This window comes from Bos indicus, chromosome X (assembly GCF_029378745.1).
Source record: "Bos indicus isolate NIAB-ARS_2022 breed Sahiwal x Tharparkar chromosome X, NIAB-ARS_B.indTharparkar_mat_pri_1.0, whole genome shotgun sequence".
NCBI lineage: Eukaryota > Metazoa > Chordata > Mammalia > Artiodactyla > Bovidae > Bos > Bos indicus.
In genome coordinates this window covers 109,373,096-109,379,411 of record NC_091789.1, presented here as the reverse complement: position 1 = coordinate 109,379,411, position 6,316 = coordinate 109,373,096, and the positions used below count along the sequence as shown (strand labels likewise).

The window sequence follows — 6,316 nt, the reverse complement described above, 5'->3', positions numbered from 1 at the left end:
ACAATTTCATCACCTTTCAAGGTACTGAGCAGTTCCAACACTACAAGATCGTTCCTGTTGCTCTCTTATAATCACTCCCATTTCCCTGCCGCCACCACCCTTGCCCCTCCCTGACCCTTGGCAAACACTAACCTGACCTCTGTTTGTAAAATTTTGTCATTTCAAAAATGTTATGTAAAGAGAACCATGCATTATGTAATAATTCAGGATTAGGCTTTTCACTCAAAAAAATATGGAACACTATGAATTTGCATATCATCCCTGCACAGGGGCCAGGCTAATCTTTTCCATCTCATTGCCACTTTTGTGTATGTGATGCCAAAGTGCACATAATAATTTATTTTTAATGTAGGTTTTAATGTATTTGTATCATATCTCTCAATTTTTATGTATTCGCTGTGTATCATGTCTTTTTGTTCCTGTATTCCTTCTTTACTACCTTTTTTGTATTAAATAATTTTTTTCTGGTGTACTCTTTAAATGCCTTTGTTTTTTGTTTTTAATTATATTTTTGGAATGATTTCCTTAGTGGTTCTTCTGGAGGAATTACAATATGCTTCTTAACTAAAAGCAATCTATTTCAGATAATTCTAACTTCATTTCAGTAAAATATAGAAACTACTCCAATATAGCTCTATTCCCTCTCCCCCCTTTGTGATATTATTGTCTTATATATTGCTTCTTTATATGCTATATTCCTCCAATTATAACTATTCTTTATGCAGTTCTTTTTTAAATATGTTGAGAAGAAAAGAGAAAAACTCTTTATACTATCTCTTTTATTGAACTACATTATTACCTTTACTCGTGCTCTTTATTTCTTTGTGTGGCTATGAATTACTGTCTAGTGCCATTTCTTTTCAGCCTGAAGAATTTCCTTTAGTATTCTTTATAAGGCAAATCATCTTTATCTGGGAATGTCTTTATTTTACATTCATTTTTGAAATATAGTTTTGCCAGATATGGGATTCTTGGTTGATTTTTTTCTTCTTTCAGTACATCAAGTATGGGCTTCCCTGGTGGCTCAGTGGTAAAGAGTTCTCCTGTCAATGCAGAAGGTGAGGGTTCAATCCCTAGGTCAGGAAGATCCCCTGGGGAAAGAATGACAACTCACTTCAGTATTCTTGCCTGGGAAATCCCATGAACAGAGTAGCCTGGGGGCTACAGTCCACAGGGTCATGAAAGATTTGGACATGACTTACTGACTAAACAACAACAACTTTGAACATTTCACCCTACTGCTTTCTGGGCTTTCACCATTTTTAATGTTAAACTATTGAGTCCCCTTCCCATTGTATGTGATGGATTGTTTTTATCTTGCTACTTTATATTTTCTCTCTCTCTCTCTTTTTTTTTTTTTGGCTCTCAGCACTTTGACTATGCTGTATCTCAGTGTGGATTTTTTTCCCCTCTGTTTGGAGTTCATTTAGCTTTTTGAATGTGTAGATTAATGTTTTTGATCAACGAATGCAGAGTTCCAGAGAATAGCATGGAGAGATAAGAAAGCTTTCTTAAGTGAACAGTCCAAAGAAATAGAGGAAAACAATAGAATGGGAAAGACTAGCGATCTCTTCAAGAAAATTGGAGATACCAAGACAACATTTCATGCAAAGATGGGCACAATAAAGGACAGAAACAGCAAGGACATAACAGAAGCAGAAGAGATGAAGAAGAGGAAGCAGGAATACACAGAAGAACTATACAAAAAAGGTCATTATGACCCAGATAACCATGATGGTGTGGTCACTTGCCTGGAGCCAGACATCATGGAGTGTGAAGTCAAGTGGGCCTTGGGAAGCCTAACTATGAACAAAGCTAGTGGAGTTGATGGAATTCCGGCTGAGCTATTTCATATCCTAAAAGATAATGCTGTGAAAGTGCTGCACTCAGTATGCCAGCAAATTTGGAAAATTCAGCAATGGCCACAGGACTGGAAAAGGTCAGTTTTCATTCCAATCCAAAAGAAAGACAATGCCAAAGAATGTTCAGAGTACTGTACAATTGCACTCATTTCATACTCTAGCAGGGTGATGCTCAAAATCCTTCAAGCTAGGCTTCAACAATATGTCAGCCAAGAACTTCCAAATGTACAAGCTGGATTTAGAAAAGGCAGAGGAACCAGAGATCAAATTGCCAACATCTGTTGGATCATCAAAAAAGCAAGGGAATTAAAAAAAATTACTTGTGCTTCACTGACTATGTGAAAGCCTCTGATTGTGTAGATCACAACAAACTGTGGAAAATTCTTAAAGAGATGGAAATACCAAAGCACCTTACCTGCCTCCTGAGAAACCTGTATGCAGGTCAAGAAGCAACAGTTAGAACTGGACATGAAACAATGGACTGGTTCAAAATTGGGAAAGGAGGATGTCAAGGCTGTATATTGTCACCCTGCTTATTTAACTTCTATGCAAAGTACATCATGTGAAATGCCAGGCTGGATGAATCACAAGCTGGAATCAAGATTGCTGGGAGAAATATGAATAAGCTCAGATGTGCAGATAATACCAATCTAATGGCAGAAAACAAAGAGGAACTTAAGAGCCTCATGATGAGGGTGAAAGACGAGAGTGAAAAAGCTGGCTTGAAGCTCAGCATTCAAAAAACGAAGAACATGGCATGCAGTCCCATCACTTCATGGCAAATAGAAGGGGAAAAAATAGAAACAGTGGCAGATTTTGTTTTTTTTGGGCTCCGAAATCACTGTGGATGATGACTCCAGCCACAAAATTAAAAGATGCTTACTCCTTGGAAGAAAAGCTATGACAAGCATAGACAGCATATTAAAAAGCAGAGACATCACTTGCTGACAGAGGTCTGTATAGTCAAAGCTATGGTTTTTCCATTAATCATGTACTGATGTGAGAGTTGGACCATAAAGAAGGCTGAATGCTGAAGGATTGATGCTTTTGAATTGTGGTGCTGGAGAAGACTCTTTGGACAGCAAGGAGGTCAAACCATTCAATCCTAAAGGAAATCAACCCTAAATATTCATTGGAAAGATGGATGCTGAAGCTGAAGCGCCAATACTTTGTGCACCTGATGTGAAGAGCCAATTCATTGCAAAAGACCCTGATGCTGGGAAAGATTGAGGGCAGGAGGAGAAAGGGATGACAGGATGAGATGGTTGGATGACATCACTGACTCAATGGACATGTATATGAGCAAGCTCTAGGAGATGGTGAAGGACAGGGAAGTGTGGCCTGCTGCAGTCCATGGGGTTGCAAAGAGTTGGACATGAGTTAGTGAGTGAACAAGAAGTATTTTTAGCCATTATGTCTTCAAATGTTTCTTTCTGTTCCTTTTTGTTTCTCTTCTTGAACTCCAGGAACACATATGTCGGTACACTTTATGATGTGTCTCAGATCTCTCAGATCAGATCAGATCAGTCGCTCAGTCGTGTCCGACTCTTTGTGACCCCATGAATCGCAGCACACCAGGCCTCCCTGTCCATCACCAACTCCCAGAGTTCACTCAGACTCACGTCCATCGAGTCAGTGATGCCATCCAGCCATCTCATCCTCTGTCGTCTCCTTCTCCTCCTTCCCCCAATCCCTCCCAGCATCAGAGTCTTTTCCAATGAGTCAACTCTTCGCATGAGGTGGCCAAAGTACTGGAGTTTCAGCTTTAGCATCATTCCTTCCAAAGAAATCCCAGGGCTGATCTCCTTCAGAATGGACTGGTTGGATCTCCTTGCAGTCCAAGGGACTCTCAAGAGTCTTCTCCAACACCACAAATTTTGCTAAAATTTCTTCAGTACATTTTCTTTCTGTTCTTTGGACTGGACAATTTCCATTGATTTACCTTCAAGTTTGCTGATTCTTTCTCCTGCCAGTTTAAATGTTTGAATCCCTGAAATGAGTGAATTTCTTATTTCAGTTATTGTAGTTTTAAACTCCAGAATTTGAAAACAGTCCTTTAAAAATAATTTTTGTCTCTTTATTGATATTCTGTATTTGATTAGTCATTATTGTTATTTTTCCTTTTAATTCTTTAAACATCATTTTCTTTAGTTCTTAGAACATATTTGTAATACCTGCTTTGAATTCTTTGTCTGGTAAGTCCATCATCTAAGATCTTTCAGAGATAGTTTCTATTGCCTGTCTTTTCTTGTGTATGGGTCACACTGTCCTGTTTTTGTTTTGTGCTTGCCTTTTTGTTGAAAACTGGACATTTTCAATAATGTATGGTAGCATCTCTGGATTCTTATTATCCTCTCCCCTGGGTTTGTTTTTGCTGTTTTTGTTTTTTGTTTATTTATTTAGCAGTGTGCCTGAACTAAATATATTTCCCTAGTAGTGTGCAATCACTGATGTGTATACTCAATATTTTAAGAAAATAATTCTTTTTCCAGTTTTTTAAGGAATCTCCACACTGTTCTCCATTGTGGCTGTACTAGTTTGCATTCCCACCAACAGTGTAAGAGGGTTCCCTTTTCTCCACACCATCTCCAGCATTTATTGCTTGCAGACTTTTGGATAGTAGCCATTCTGACCAGCGTGAGATGGTACCTCATTGTGGTTTTGATTTGCATTTCCCTGTAATGAGTGATGTTGAGCGTCTTTTCCTGTGTTAGCCATCTGTATGTCTTCTTTGGAAATAGAACTGCCATACGACCCAGCAATCCCACTGCTGGGCATACACACCGAGGAAACCAGAACTGAAAGAGAGACATGTACCCCAGTGTTCATCGCAGCACTGTTTACAATAGCCAGGACATGGAAGCAACCTAGACATCCATCAACAGATGAATGGATAAGAAAGCTGTGGTACATATACACAATGGAATATTACTCAGCTATTAAAAAGAATGCATTTGAATCAGTTCTAATGAGGTGGATGAAACTGGAGCCTATTATACAGAGTGAAGTAAGTCACAAAGAAAAACACCAATACCGTATATTAATGCATATATATGGAATTTAGAAAGATGGTAACAATGACCCTATATTTGAGACAGCAAAAGAGACACAGATGTAAAGAACAGTCTTTTGGACTCTGTGGGAGAAGGCTAGGGTGGGATGATTTGAGAGAACAGCATTGAAACATGTATATTATCATATGTGAAATAGATCAACAGTCCAGGTTCGACACATGATACAGGGTGCTCAGGGCTGCTGCACTGGGATGACCCTGAGGGATGGGATGGGGAGGGAGGTGGGAGGGGGGTTCAGGATGGGGAACACATGTACACCCATGGCTGATTCATGTCAATGTACGGCAAAAACCACTACAATATTGTAATTAGCCTCCAATTAAAATAAATTAATTTAAAAAAACAAAAAAATTCTTTTTAAAAATTGAGGTATAACTAACATGTAAAATTAGTGTCAAGTGTACAACATAATTATTTGATATTTGTATATATTTTGAAGTGATCATTATAATAAGTGTGGTTAATTAACATCACCATACATACATAGTTACAATGTTTTTTCTTGTGATGAGGACCGTTACTGCCTTAGCAACTTTCAAATATTCTGTACAGTATTGTTAACCACAGTCACAATGCTGTATATTACATCCCTATAACTTATTTATTTATAACTGGACAGTAGAACCATTTGACTCCCTTCCACCCATTTCACCCACCCATCAACCCCGTCTCTGTCAATTGCCAATCTTTTCTTTGTATCTATGAGCTCATTTTTTAAAATTCTCTGTATAAGTGAGATCATATGGTATTTGTATTCCTCTCTATGGAATGATGCTAAAGATGAAACTCCAGTACTTTGGCCACCTCACACGAAGAGTTGACTCATTGGAAAAGACTGATGCTGGGAGGGATTGGGGGCAGGAGGAGAAGGGGATAACAGAGGATGAGATGGCTGGATGGCATCACTGACTCGATGGACGTGAGTCTCAGTGAACTCTGGGAGTTGGTGATGGTCAGGTAGGCCTGGTGTGCTGCGATTCATGGGGTCACAAAGAGTCGGACACGACTGAGCAACTGATCTGATCTGATCTGATATTACTATTTTACTTACCATAATGCCCCCAAGCTCCATCCATGTTATTGCAAATGGCACGATCTCATTCTTTCTTATGGCTGAATAGTATTTGTATTTACTATTATTAATAATCTTTGTATATATGTATATGTACGTATAAGAAAGAAGGTGAAGTCACTCAGTTGTGTCTGACTCTTTGCAACCCCATGGACTGTAACCTACCAGGTTCCTCTGTCCATGGGATTTTCCAGGCAAGAGTACTGGAGTGGGTTGCCATGTGTATATATATCACATCTTCTTTATCTGTTCATTCATCGATGGACACTTAGGTTGTTTCCATATCTTGGCTATTGTAAATAATGGTA

At 38.8% G+C, this 6,316-nt stretch overlaps 1 non-coding gene across 1 annotated transcript; it reads right to left on the bottom strand.

Annotated features, from left to right (window-relative positions):
* Positions 1 to 224: 224 nt before the first annotated feature.
* On the bottom strand, positions 225 to 329 carry LOC139181786 (U6 spliceosomal RNA). Its single transcript, XR_011565527.1, has one exon. It is a non-coding gene; the product is annotated as a U6 spliceosomal RNA (small nuclear RNA).
* Between the last annotated feature and the right edge of the window lie 5,987 nt (positions 330 to 6,316).